This window comes from Arvicanthis niloticus, chromosome 1 (genome assembly GCF_011762505.2).
Source record: "Arvicanthis niloticus isolate mArvNil1 chromosome 1, mArvNil1.pat.X, whole genome shotgun sequence".
Lineage (NCBI taxonomy): Eukaryota > Metazoa > Chordata > Mammalia > Rodentia > Muridae > Arvicanthis > Arvicanthis niloticus.
In genome coordinates this window covers 113,052,924-113,067,484 of record NC_047658.1, presented here as the reverse complement: position 1 = coordinate 113,067,484, position 14,561 = coordinate 113,052,924, and the positions used below count along the sequence as shown (strand labels likewise).

At 46.1% G+C, this 14,561-nt stretch overlaps 1 protein-coding gene across 6 annotated transcripts in view; it reads right to left on the bottom strand.

The window, feature by feature from the left end:
* Nucleotides 1-14,561, bottom strand: part of Pc (pyruvate carboxylase) — a 105,222-nt gene that overhangs the window by 25,000 nt on the left and 65,661 nt on the right. Inside the window, exon 1 of one of the 6 annotated variants that reach the window (XM_076915228.1) lies at nt 8,352-8,374. The exons of 3 other annotated variants lie outside the window; for them this stretch is intronic. The gene's annotated coding sequence lies outside the window, so the exon portion shown is untranslated. Of the gene's footprint in view, nt 1-5,460; nt 5,633-8,351; nt 8,375-14,561 lie in introns of those variants that run through there. 2 more of the 6 variants (XM_076915226.1, XM_076915230.1) reach the window with 2 other exon arrangements.

Below are 14,561 nucleotides of genomic sequence, written 5' to 3'. Positions count from 1 at the left end.
AATGCCATGAGGGAACAAGCTTGGGACAACGAAGCAAGCTGGACAGGTAGAAGATGAAAGGCAAAGAGTCCTGCGTGAGGCAAGGTTGACAGCATGTACAAACCAGCTGGTCACTGCCTCCTTCAGGCCATGAATAGGTTTAAAGGGCTTTTGGGGAAAGTCCTATCAGACCATTCCAGAGGCTGAGGAGAGACACAGAGCTTCTGACTAGGGTGGGGCCATGGGATCAGGCTGGAGTCAGGGAAGATGTAGGGTAACCACAAACAACATTCACTATGAGGTCCAATGAGTTGAGGATTAATGGGCCAATACAGCAAGACTATAGAAAGAAAAGCAGGGTCAGGAGTGAAGGAAGCTCATGGACGAGGGGAGACCAAGGGAAAAAAAAACTGGCATTATGATGACAGAGAATGTATAAACCCTGGGTAAGAATACTGTAGAAGAGAGAAGGCCCAGGCCTGTACTTTTTGGCTTGACTAGGAGGAAGAGCCAACCAAGAGCCAGCTGCCTAAGAGCGGAGAGGAACACTGTGCTGAGCCAAGGTGCATGCCTTGCTAAGCTCGAGGCTTCAAAAGTATGTGTGTGGAGGAGTCACCTTGCTGGACTCCAGGCTCCAGTTTTTAAAAATAGCTTATGTCAAGACCTTATTGTAGTTGCTGTCTTATCTGGATAGCGCTATGAACCCTATAGCAGCTATGGCTTTTTTTCTTCCTTAAGTTTCATGGATCCTAGGCTGGCCTCAAACTCCATAGGAATTCAAGATGATCTTGAACTCCTGATCCTTGAGAGCCCCACTTCCCAAGCTGGGACTACAGAAATGCATGACCACATTTTGCTGCAACCATGACTTTTGTTGTTGTGTTGTATTGTGTTGTTTTGTTTTGTTTTTAGAGACCGGGTTTTCTCTGTTTAACCTTGGCCATCTTAGAACTGGCTCTGTAGACCAGGCTGACCTTGAACTCAAACATCTGCCTCCCTCTGCCTCTGGAGTACTGGTATTAAAGGCATCTGCCACCACTGACCAGTGAAATGATGAATGTTTTTTATGTATGTCACTTAATAAAAGTTTAACTTAGAAATTGCAAACAGTAAGAGATTAACAGGAATCAAGTAGAACCATAACAAATGCTGTCTGTGGCACAGCTATGTGAATGTGACCTCAGGTCTTGCCTGTGGATTGTAGCAACTTAGCGTATTTTCTTCTCCTTAGTAACTAAAAAACTTTCACCTTTTCACTTAAAGAAAGCAGATAGCTTCCCCTGGCAAATCTTAGCAGTCAGCCTCACTTCCCTTCTGCTTTGGGGCCACTGAAGTAAAATACTGGTTACCTAGATACAAGTGGTTCCACAGCAGTCAATGATGACTGAAACATTACTAACCAACTACCAAGCAGGTAGCAAATACAGCATAGAGACTCTGAACAAAAGTTTAATTCTTGAGGAGGAAGTAGGAGGCTGCCAGACCCAGAAGAGTATACCACCTAAAACTTAAGACTTGTTTATTTCTGGAATTTTCCATTTATTACTTTTCCATAATTTGCCATGGGTGACTGGACTGAGGAAAGAGGAATTGGTGGGTCCTAATGCTAACACAGTGTGAACAAACTGGGCCAGCATGTCACTGACTAAGAGATGAAGGTGTATCAGCAGCACCAAATGACATCATTGGTGCCTCCTGGAGTTATCCACTTCAGGAGGATAGAGTTCAGGACCTTGAACTCAAACATCTGCCTCCCTCTGCCTCTGGAGTACTGGTATTAAAGGCATCTGCCACCACTGACCAGTGAAATGATGAATGTTTTTTATGTATGTCACTTAATAAAATTCCTATGGAGTTTGAGGCCAGCCTAGGATCCATGAAACTTAAGGAAGAAAAAAAGCCATAGCTGCTATAGGGTTCATAGCGCTATCCAGATAAGACAGCAACTACAATAAGGTCTTGACATAAGCCACACTCCTACAGGGCCCTGCCTCAGATACACAACCAAGGTTTAACTAAAACCTAACTTCCATATTTTATCCAATGGGGGACACAGAATTTTTATTCCTTCAAATATGTAAAATTAATGTTTCAAAATTAATGCTTCAAATATGTGAAAGATACTAGGCATTGTGGCACAAGCCTTTAATCTCAGGAGGTAGAGGCAGGTGAATCTCTGTGAGTTTGTAGTCAGCCTGATCTACAAATTGAATTCCAGGACAGCCAGAACTATGTGAGAGACTCTGTCACAAACAACAACAAAATCCCAAATATGTAAAAGTTCATATGAGACATGGACTGGAGAATCAGTTCAGATGAAAGGAAGCCGAAAAGAGCTAAATGCACATAGGCGCTGACTGGACCCTGCACTTCTGTTGTCAGCAAGGGCACAAGGACACAAAGGGACCACAGATAAAGTTTAAACAAAGTCTGTAAGTTACACAGTATGGTGCTGATGTTCACGTCTGATCTTGCTGCTGGTAAGGAGAAGCACTGACAACAACAACAACAAAAAGCCCAACACTTGAAGTTTTCCCTCCAAACATCTAGATACTGAAAACAGAGTAAGGAGCTGCCCTTGGCTGTGAAGTCATGGCAGCTTCATAAAAGACAATATTTCTAACTGAGAAGACACACAGGTCCCACTCCAGGTCCTGTCCAGTTACCCTGGAAGCCCTGTTCAAATCTATCCACAGCTTTCAAGCCAGGCCCACTAATGCATTGAATGATCTCAGCACCTCAGAGCCTCAGAAAGGGGCTCTGAGTTCAAGAGTTCAAGGCCAGTCTAGGCTACAACTGAAAGCACTTTCCTTCATCTTTTGAGACTAAGTCTTGTTATAATATAGCTCAGGCTTACTTGAATTTACTGTGTAATCCCCCTGCATCAATCTCCCAAAGGCTGAGATTACAGGTATGTACTACCACACCTAGCTTTAAAACAAAACAAAAGCTAAAATACAAAAGTACATTGAAGATGGGAAGGAAAGCGTTGGGGGAATCTGAGGAGAGTGGAAGGGGGGAGCTAGAAAGAATGGATATGATCAAGATAAGTTATATAACTATATTAAATGTTAAAAATAAAGTTACACTTCCTTTTAAAATAAATGTAGGCCTTGCTGGGTCATTTCTACTCCAGGAATCCAGAATTTCCATATTCTGAAACAAGAGACTGAAATGTGTATATGAGGTGTTCAAAATACCACCACTTACAACACCAAACAACAGAAAGGATTCAAAGTCTGACTGGAAGGTAGACATTACAAATCCACAAATGATGGTTCTGCATGGGTGTTTACAATATGGAAGGTGTTTATGATACAATGTGAAGCCAAGAAAATGAGATAAACTATATATACCATCTCATAAAGTTTTTTTCTGAAACAAAGGTGACAACCGCTGTATAGTATATTTATTTCCTCCTTTATGCACCTATATATTTCCATATTCAGAAATCTGCATGTTTTATCCTATAGGAGCACATTATTTTCTAAGATAATAACTATACTTATTTTTTATTGCTGCATTAGAAATGAGAAGCTGTAAAAACATGCAACTTCAGGATGATGGCAAAGCAACGCAGCCACCCACTAACGGTTAAAATGGCTCCCCTGGGGGGTGGGCATCAGTGGCCAGATCCCAGTCAGCATCTGCCATCTGGAACTTCACATTAACAACTAGGCCAAGATTACCACTTAACCATCAGTACAGGTGAGAGCCATCAGCAATTGGCTTAAGTGTCCACAGACACATAGTTTATAAATGCAAGCCTAAAACAGAATAAGGATATTCTCATGTCATCATCCTTTAACACACTCTCCTGCTGTTTTCTTGAGTATTAGTTTTCTTCAATTTTAATTTGTCAAAATTCTCTGCTTCAGACAAGTCTGGCTTATCATTCACTCATATTGACTGCCTGCTCCAAGATATGTTCCAGGATACCAACAGGTCAGACTGCTGCTGGCTCAGGACCAGGCTGGGGCCACATTATTGATAATTAGAAAAGAAAACGGGGCTGTCGAGATAATTCAGCTGGTAAAAGTGCTTGTTGCCAAATCTGATGACCTGAGTTTAGTCCCAGGAACCCACATGACAGGAGGAGAGAACCTCAACAAACACAATGTGGTACTCACACCCACTCCTCACCAAAAATAAACACATGTAAAAGAAGATTTTTAAATCTTCTTTAAATACTTTAAATACAAGCTACACTTGTAATACCAGTCCTTGGGAGGCTGGGGCAGGAGAACAGTCTTAAGTGCAAGGCTAAACTACATAGAAGACTATTCATGCTAATCATTTGCCACCACCTGAGCACTCGACTCTCATCCTGTGAGTAAACAGGCCACTTTGCGGCCCTGCTCCCTCTCTCATCACACAGGCTCCCCATCCCCTTCTCCAGATAAGTTCCTGGAAGGCTGACTCTCTTCTACCCCCCACAGAATGAGAGACACAGAGAGAGACAGAGACTTGATGTGATTCCCCACAAATGATCTTGGTGGCCCAGTGACTCTTTGGCAAGCCAAATTCACAAAGAATCTAGGGCCAAGAACACTGTGGAGAGAAAGAAGCCCCTCTCAGCCCTCATATCCCTGCAGAGGGCAGCAAAAGCAGGCCTGAACCTAAGACCTGAGAGACCAACTATTGGAGAGACCGAGCCAGGGCTGGCAGCAAACCTGCACAAAATTACAGGCAGAAAATGGCAAGGCCCTTTTGGATGGAGTCAGAGCACAGGCAAGTGGGAGCAGCCCCCACCACTAGAGCTGGTGGGGCCAAGAGGCCCAGTGTTAGCCTGCAGTAAGCCTGCCTGCCTGGGCTAGGCCTAGCTCTCTTTCCTAGCACTGTGGTTTGGCAGCTCTGAAGCCCAGTTTCCTCATCTGTAAATTCAGGTGCCACTTTCAGACCACAGGTTATTCCAGGACCAACTGAGACTGAGACCTGAAAATACTAAATCTTGGTAATGAATGCCAGCTGTTGTCACTCTTCTTCACTGTCTTTTCCCCCTCCCACATGAATGCAGGGATATAGAAGAAATCCTCTCCACCTCTCCAGAGCCCTATGCAGATCACACCAGCATCTCCACACACATACATACCTACGTGTACACACATGCATATATACACACCAAGGTCCTCTTGCTAACTGCCCCAAGGCCCTCCATCAGAGCCTTTTTCTGTATAGGGGTAGCATGGAACCTCTGAGGTTTTCTAGTAGGATATTGATGTAAACCACACCAACACACACACACACACAGAGAGAGAGAGAGAGAGAGAGAGAGAGAGAGAGAGAGAGACAAAGAGACAGAGAGAGACAGAGAGACAGAGACAGAGAGAGAGACAGACAGACACACAGAGAGAGTGAGTGAAAGAGAGAGAGAGAGAGAGAGAGAGAGAGAGAGAGAGTCTAGTCCTCTAGCACACAACATGCTTTCATCACATGTAAAAAACCTAGCCTAGCAGTTGATTCAGATTTATAGGGCCATACCTGCTCTGGAACAATTACCTTGTACTGTACCAGCCAAGCACCTAGGCGTGCTGTACACAGAGGACGTGGTAGAAGATCCACAGGCAGCAACTGCTCCACCCGAGGTCATTGGCCCCAGAATACAAAGTTCTCCAGCGCTAGACTGCTGGAGGCCTGGGCTGTAGCCAAGGCTGAAATCAGGGGAAGGGGCGCCGCCTCCTGAGGCCATCATGGGCCACTGACTGCCTAGGAGGGCTGGGCCAGAGAGGCGGGGCAGTGGGTCATGCAGAAAGTAGATGAGCAGTGTCCTAGAGCCTGTTTTCTGGGCCCTCAGGGATACGCAGGATTACAAGACAATACCTGCTAGAAAGCAGCTGCAGACTTTTGTGGTGGATTCTGGACATACTGCCATTTGAAATTCAAGGCATAAAAATGTCACTCAGAATGTAGAATGGTACCTAGACAGGCTGCTCGGGAGGGACTGTGCCAGGCATGATGGAGGGCAAGGGTCACATTACTCTGAAGGTTGGTTCACTACTACAGTCACAGGAGGCCTCTGCTGCAACCAGCCTTTCCCCTAATTCAGTGCACTGCCAGACACAAGACAAGGCCTTGCTATCACAGACAAGAGAACACACCACCTTGTTCTGAAGCATCCCCATTGCTAATCTAGCCTTTCCCTTACTGAATCCCACTGCCCTCACAGGCCTACACTTAGGACCTTTCAAAATCATGATCAGCCAGAGAATCCCAGCTGCAGGACAGCTGTGGACCCACTGGACAATGACTCATCAGAGGCCCTCATAGATGCCAGTGACAGCTGACTGCAGTGTTGAGTCCATGGGTCTGGGAACCCCAGGCAGCGGCAGACGAAGCTGACCAAGCTGCACCTGAGCCTCAGCGCACTCTCAAAGCTGAAGGACAGAGCCTCTGCACACACAGCTCAGGGGGTATTATAAAGCTTGGGTGTCACGTGAAAGAGAAGCAGGGTACCTAGAGTGGTGAGAAGACCTTGGGGTGGGCACTGAAGGGTGTGATGACCCTCCAGGCCACACAGAACTCCTGCTTTGGGCACTAAAAAGGACCCAACCTGTCCAAGCCCAAGTCCTGGCACCCTGATCCAATGAGACCATCCTCTTTCCTCACAACAGTGCCTCTTAGAAGGTGTTTCCAGACACAGCCCTTCAGGCTGGCACTGTTCCAGATGTCTCCTGTCACCCTCTTCCCAAATGATAGCATGGCTAGAAAGAGTAGTGGGAATAGGAGGCAGGCTTCCACTTAGCCTACACAGTAGTCTATTAGGGGAACACTTGCTTGGACGGTTATCATGAAGTCCTCATAGTTGACAATGTTGAAACTCCAATTTAAATCCTCTGAGTGAAAGCCCTCCTACTTGGTGACATCAATAGTGGAAATCTGAAGTTTACACTAAGCCTGAAGCTTCCAGAAAGTGCCTTTCTTCTCTGATCCTGCAGGCACAGCAACTGGCCCAGAGCACATGCCTCAGGGGACAACATACTGTCTTCTTTGGAGTGACACACAAGCAGAACTCCTTTCCTGCCCACAGAGATGAGGGAGATGGCAAAAAAACAAGCAACCTGCTACTCCCCAAAGGTCCTTCATCCCATGTTCCTCTCCAGAACGGCAGCAACCTGAAGAGGCCTGTTTGCTATTTTCTGCAAACGCTGGCTAACAGATCCCATTCTTGTCTTGGGTTGTGCATTAAAAACAGGGAAATCAGACTGCTGTGACTGCCACTGAGGACAAGTAAATGGCCCCTCTTCAGCAAGAGTGAGCCACTGTGAAGCAATGTGCATCTAGTGCACCTGTTTCTCCCTTTGCTATTCAGGGAGCTCATGGGAAACTTTTCACTTCTTCTGCTTCAGTTTTCCCAACACTGTATCTATGAACTCAGCATTCCCCCTTCCAGACAGAAAACCGCAGAGCTGAAATGGTGCCTACAACAAAATGCCAAATGAGGAACCAATGTCACAGGCGTGAGGTCTGCTGCACTGCCCACGTGGATTCTACAGTGGAAAAAAAAAAAGCCAAGCTCCCAGTGTCAGGAGGTACTACAGGGTTCTCTCCTGTAGAAAAGGCACCATTACAGGTGCTTTAGGATCAACCAACAACAGCCAAATCTGAGTACAATATTTATGCTTTCCCTCCAGAGTGGGAGCTCTGAGCTGATGGGCATTAAGTCCCCACTATGGAACTGAGCTGTGGCTTTCATCAGAAATACGAGGTGACAGGTACTTAAACACCAAAAATACCCAAACTAGAAAACCTACAATTAAAAAAAGAAATACAAAAAAACCTCCTGATCTCCATCAACTCAGGGTCTCCATCAACACCCTGTGATGAACAGCAGAGATAGCAACAGTGCCAGTGGCCACATGTTCCAGATATGCCAGGAAAGTTTCAATTTGCCCAATAAATCATCATATATCCTTAGAAATTCTACTCTTTTTTTGTTTGTTTGTTTTTGTTTTTCAAGACAGGGTTTCTCTGTGTAGCGCTGGCTGTCATGGAACTCACTCTGTAGACCAGGCTGAAATCCACCTGCCTCTGCCTCCCAAATGCTGGGATTAAAGGTGTGTACCACCACTGCCCGGCTTGAAATTCTACTCTTTTTTTCTGGTTTTCTGAACTATATCTTGCAGACTGCTTCCTGTAACCAGAAGCAGCACAGAATTCCATGTCAGGCCAGTTTGGTCCAGATAATATGGCTGCTATACTGCCAAAGAGATGTGCTCCCTGATAGAGCAGCCTGGCTGGGGAACAGGGCAGGAAGCCCGGTAAGTGCTGCAGTCAAGTGGCAGGCCCTAGAATGTTTCTTCTAGAATATGCACATCTTTGATCATAACTATATCTGCTTTCACAGAGTAGGAAATAGAGGGGCAACATCCTACCTCAGGCACTGGTGGCACTGGTAAGTCTTGACGACCTGTGCTGACTCAGGTGTTCTGGAAAGCAGCCAGTTGTGCAGTAAGAAGGAAAAACAACTCAGAAATAGTCCCTAGTATCTACCAAACTAGCCAACAAAACCTGTTTCCCTCTTCCTAGCCCCCGACCTTCCCATGCTCCATTCCCACTACCCAGAAATCTCAGCCTCAGTCTGCCCTTTCCCTGGTGCGTTGGTATCAGCTACTGTAGCCTAAAAGGCCACTGTCCTTTCATCTGTCCCTGGGGGCCCCAGTGGTCATGTTTAGTTCACCATGAAGCATCCTAGAGAGAACAGCACATCCACCAGAGGATTGCAGCCAGGGTGGAAAGCTCTGCCAAGACTTTCTGATCCACCCAGCCTGCAATGGTTTGCAGTGGCCCAGGATGATTTGTGTGAGCTGGGGACTGGGAAGAGGGAAACAGGCGTTGTTGGTTACTTGAATGTAGGGGTGTCATAAGGTAACAGAGAAGACAAGAGAACACCACAACAGGGACACCCAGCCTGCATGTACTGCTGGGTCTCTGAGCTTCAGCAAAACACTAGAACATTATGGCAGCTTGGGCTCCAAGGGCTCTACATGGCCTTGGTGGAGCTGGGCCACTTATAATCACCAATGGCTATATATGGTTCCACAGTGCGCAGCAAGCCTCCATTCAAATGCTATAGGAAGAGGAAGCCTGAGTATCTGCCACTGTTACATACAGCTTATATGTGTGCAAAGAGACTCAGATAGGAGGCAAAAGTGTATCTCAACAGCTGAAGAACGGTAGGAAGAGGATAAGGGACAGGTCACAGGGACTGCTGACATGGGGATGGCTGCTTTGTCCCTTTGTCCTAGGAAGAGTAACAAACTCAAGGCCAACACTGCCCTCTGGTGCAAGAAGCCATCACTGTTAACCTGCTGCCCATACTCCATCCCCAACAGGAAAGGGCACTTGCCCTGATTTCTCCATTTCCTTTGGGAATCTGAAATGAAATGCCTTCCTAGACACCTATATCCCCAGCTGGCTCTGACAGCCCTATTTGGGCAGCTATCCTCCATTCAGCCACCTCATTCTCATCCACCAGTTCCTGATGAGAGGCTCTTCCTGGAATATAGCTACATCCTTAGCAAGGTACATTTGATTGTTACAACAACTTGCTGACCCATCTGTCTCCTTTTACTGGGCACTATGAGTACTTCAGGCACAATAACTTTGGCCTATCTGTTCTTCTACTGTCTCTATAACACTCTACATAATGCTTGGCATCAAATTAAGCATATGCCTGAGGCAGGCAATAAAGAATGAATGCATAGTGAATGAATGAATGAGTACTCCAGGCCACACAGTGAGAAGAACGGTGCAAAACCGTTAAAATTCATTCAGAAATATTGTGGAGAGTTCAAAGATTAATAAGGTACAGCTCCTTTTGGGAACAGTACACCCAAGCTAATAGTGTATAAAGTCTCCTCTCCACAAAGCCCAGTGTGCTGTTGGCAGGACACAAAAAAGGGCAAAAGAGCAGGGCAGTAGAGAACACCTGGCAGACTCAATGTTTGTTTCTGCCCCAAATTAACATGTTGAAACCCTGACCTTGGACTTCCCAGCCTCCAGACTACGAGAAAATACGTGTATTGTTTGTAAACTCCCTGGTCTGCGGCATTTGTTAAGTAAGGTAGCCCAAATGGACTCAGACACAAGCTAAAGGTGGGAACTAAAAGTCAAGTTTCAGAGCTAAGTGTGGTGGGTGTTGAGAAGCACTAAAGTCTCAATTCTAAACATGACTGGACCATGTCTAAAGTAAGGCAAAGCAGACAGCAGACACTGGCAGATGGTCTAGGAAGCTTCTAGAGAGTCACGTTGGCCTGCTCTCCATTCCTACACTCTTCTCTTTCTTTCTTTCTTTCTTTCTTTCTTTCTTTCTTTCTTTCTTTCTTTCTTTCCTTTTTCCTTTCTCTCTTTCTTTTTTTTTTTTTTTTTTTCTGAGACAGAGTTTCTCTGTGTAGCCCTGGCTGTCCTGGAACTCACTTCTGTAGACCAGGCTGGCCTCGAACTCAGAAATCCACCTGCCTCTGCCTCCCAAGTGTTGGATTAAAGGAGTGCGCCACCACCGCCCGGCTCCTACACTCTTCTTTTATGGTCTAAGATGGAAAGTAAAAGGCCTTGGCTGGATAAGAGCAGGACTTTCAGAAGCTTGAGGGACTCTGGGGCCTGGTAAGTTCAGGAAATATAGCCTGAATTGTGTTTCTTCAAAAAGATATGATAGGACTGGGGAGATGGTTCAGTGGTTAAGAACACTGACTGCTCTTCCAAAGGTCCTGAGTTCAATTCCCAGCAACCACATGGTGGCTCACAACCATCTGTAATGGGATCTGATGCCCTCTTTTGATGTGTCTGAAGACAGCTATAGTGTACTCACATATGTAAAATAAATAAATAATTTTTAAAAAAACCCCAAAACAAAAACAAAAAGATATGTTAAAGTCCTACACTTCCTAGTATGACCTTATCTACAAATGGAGTCTTTACCAAGGAGCTCTGATAGTTACTGGATGGCATTCATAACCCAATATGTGCCTAGTGTTCTTATAACATGGAGAAACGTGGACAGTGACAGATATACAGATGGAAGATAATATGAAGATGCAGCCAGCCATGTGACTATAATGATAGTTCTACAAGCCTAGGAAGCCAAGCACCAATTGCAAACATAAGAAACTGGAAGAGGTCAGAAAGGACTCAAGGCCTTAAGCAATATGGCCCTGTTTGATGCCCTCCAAAATCTTAGTTGTTTTAAGTTTCTCAGAATTGATATTTTGTTGTGATGACACTGAGAACCAAAAGTTCTCACAGGTGGCCAGAACTCTGTAAACCCTATTACCCAGGCTAGGAACACATCCAATAGTACAATAGCACCCGTCTCTCCTCTGCTCATCCTGCTGCCGGCTGCAGCTGCAGCTGGGGTTTCAGAGCATGTAGCTATTTAGGACTGGCTCAGCTGGGGAAGGTGAGTGGGAGGCAGCAGAAAGAGAAGTGAACAGTGATGCTGTGGCACACGAGGCTGCTGAGAAAGCCAGGCTGAGCCAGCAGGAAGGCCTCGGATGGCAAAGACATCAGAGTGAAGCCATAGAAGAAGAAAGAGGAGGGAAGAAAAATGGAGGAAGGAGAGAATGTCGGAGGAAGGAGGCCAGGCAGAGGAAGGGAGGCTCAGAGGTAGCGGGCAACAGGAGTAAATCTAGTCAGTGTCCTAGTCATGGCAAGGGACAAAGGTGTTAAAAAGGGGCCCAGGGGCAGAAGTCTGGGCTCTGTCTAAGCCAAGAGTTTGCACGCTGGCAGAGAGAATGGGCAGTGCCACAACCTCAGGGGATGCTATGGAGGAACCTCACAGGTAAGAGCAGATGTGCTGCTATTGGCAGAAACCATATTACAGGGTCAGAGGAAGCTGGTTTGGGGAAGGAAAAGATGGAAGTGGTAAGTAAGTCAGGAGAACGTCCTAATGCCTGTGAGACAGCTGGTGAGAGGGAATAAGAATCCCACACAGGGTGGGTGCAGGGAGGAGAGAGGCACTGAGTGGACAGGAAATAAAAGGCAAATGGACAGCACCTGTTAGAAGCAAGGCAGAGGCAGGAGGGAAGGCAGATTCTGGGTTCCAACAAATCAAAGATCACAGAAGCAGGTGAGGTAGAAACTGGGAGCTCCCTGAGGAACACAGAGAGCTGCTGTTAACTGCCAGTTTCAAGATGGGACAGACAACTAGATAGAAAACTCAGCCAGAGCTAGATGGGGGCGTTGTCTCCAGTAAGACAACATGGAAACACCCATGGACCCACGGATGGAACAACACAGAGAGAAGATACAACAGAAAGAAGACGGCCAATGCCCAGCAGGGGCTGCTGTGAGAAAGTGGGAGTCCAAGGAAGAGGGACGCACAGCATCAAGGCAGAGCTCTGAGAAGCAAGAGAACCACCTACCGAAGTCCACACCACAGAGCTCCTGGGTGGCTGCGTGCTGTCTGTCTTAGAGAGGAGGGAGCAGGGTGGGTCAGGAGAGGGAAGGCAGGGGTGAATGGAAAGCTAAGGAAGTCTAGGTACTGTATCGAGCTGCCCAAAGTTTCAACAAGAACTTTTACAAAGTTTAGAAAAGATGAGAAGGTCAAGAAAGCTAGGGGGGTCCTAGGTGCAAAAGGCTTTTAATTTACAATAAAACAAAAAGATATGGTAGAACATAAAGACTCAAGAAACTCAAACATAAGGGTTTATTTTTATTCCAATTTGGATGGGCATTTGTTTGTTTGTTTGTTTGTTTGTTTAAATGGGGTCTTACTTTATACCCAAGGCTACCCTGGAACTCATTAATAGCCAAGACTGGTATCAAACTCCTACTGCTTCAGACTCCTGAGGGATTATACTGTAAGCCATACACTTGGTCTGAGCTGTCCTTCCAAAAGAGCGTAAATCACAAGAGAGTAAGCAAGCTGGACAGCAGCTGGCGACAGCACTCTAGGGCAGCATGTGGACTTGTGGTCATAATGCAGGAGATGGAGGGAAAAAACACCAGGAAAGCTCTACCCAGTAAGAAAACTGTAGCCTCTGGGAAGTCCAGCACTCAGTTCTGGTGTCTCAGAAGGTGGGAATGATGGAGGCTGCAAACACAGGCAAACTGAAATCTGAGGAATTCAGAATACTCAACTGTCTCTCCCCTACACAGCCTGGGATGTTCTGGTCTCCAGGAGTGACAGTAAAAGCAAACACCTGACAGGCGTGCCTATGCGGCTCTGCACTTACTTCTGACTCCTCACAATAACCTCTGTGATGAGTCACCTGCCACTTCCAGGTCTGAAGCTATGGAGACATTCTGGCAGCATAGGTTGAGCCAAATGCCAGGGGAATGCTTCCAGGATATCAGGGCCAGAGTGCACAGCTTGGTCATAGGAATCTACCATTCTTCTGTTGGCCACTAGAAAGACAGAAAGGAGGCAAGGGCCTTGAAGCAGCTGCAATCCCAGCCAGGAGTGAGATGGACACAGCAGCCCCATAGCTCCATGGAGCACTAAGCAAGCTCACCCTTAGGCAGTGAGCCAGAAAAGTCCTCCCTTGGATCTCCTATGTCCTCCTAAGGCCTATTCGTTAAAGGGTTTGATCCCCAGACTTGGCACTATGTGAAGGTAGTAGAGCAGCAGCTCTCAGCCTTCCTAATGCTGCAACCCTTTAATACAGTTCCCCATTTTGTGGTGACCCCCAGCCATAAAATTATTTTCATTGCTATTGCATAACTGTAATTTTCCTAGTGTTATGAATTATAATGTAAATTATAGTATGCAGGATATCTGATATGCAACCCATGTGATAGGGCCATTTAACCCCTCAAAAGGACTGTGGCCTATGGGTTGAAAACCACTATGGCAGAGTCTCCAGGCCGTGAGGCACAGTGGAAGGTCTTGGGGTCACAGGGATGTTCTTGCCGAGTCTCCCAGTTCCCTTCCTGGCTGTGAGACAGTCTGTTCTGCTCTGCCACATGCTCCTATTGCAATCAGGCTGTGAGCCACTTCTGAAATGAAGGGCTGAAGTTCACTACCTTTCTAAGTTGTTACAGTGACAGAAGCCAGCCCAGTCTCACTGCTGCAGAAGTCTGGAAAAGGCTACCTACAATCCTCTCTCCCAGAGAGAAGACCACTGCCCATACCTATAGCCTTCTCCAGCCCTTACCTGCCCACATCTCCTGTGCTCTTTGGAATCCCAGTCTTCCATACAAATGATCAGCCAAATGTCATTGGATACTTGAGGAAATCGCCAAAACAGATTTAGGAATGTTTTAATGGACATTTTGGTGAGAAAAATAATATAAAGAGCAGACACATAGAAAAACTATAATTAATCTCCTCAGAGAAATAAAAAAATGATTGTATCCATTAAGAGGCGGCTGTTATTTTAAAAAGCAACAAGAGAGAGATCTAGGAAATTAAAAATAGAGCTGCAGAAAGGTTTTTAACGTAACAAGTATGATCACAAGACAGTTCAGGACAGCATCATCCAGAAGGCTAGCCTACGGAAAACAGGAGAAAGTTTAAGACTCATGCAGGGAGTCCACTATCTAGCTACTTGGGAATCCCAGAGAGAAAGAAAACAAGGGGGTGGAGAACAACCTATGGCAGTGGGGGAAGGGGCTGAAGGAGACCCACTTCCTTCCCTGTTGAA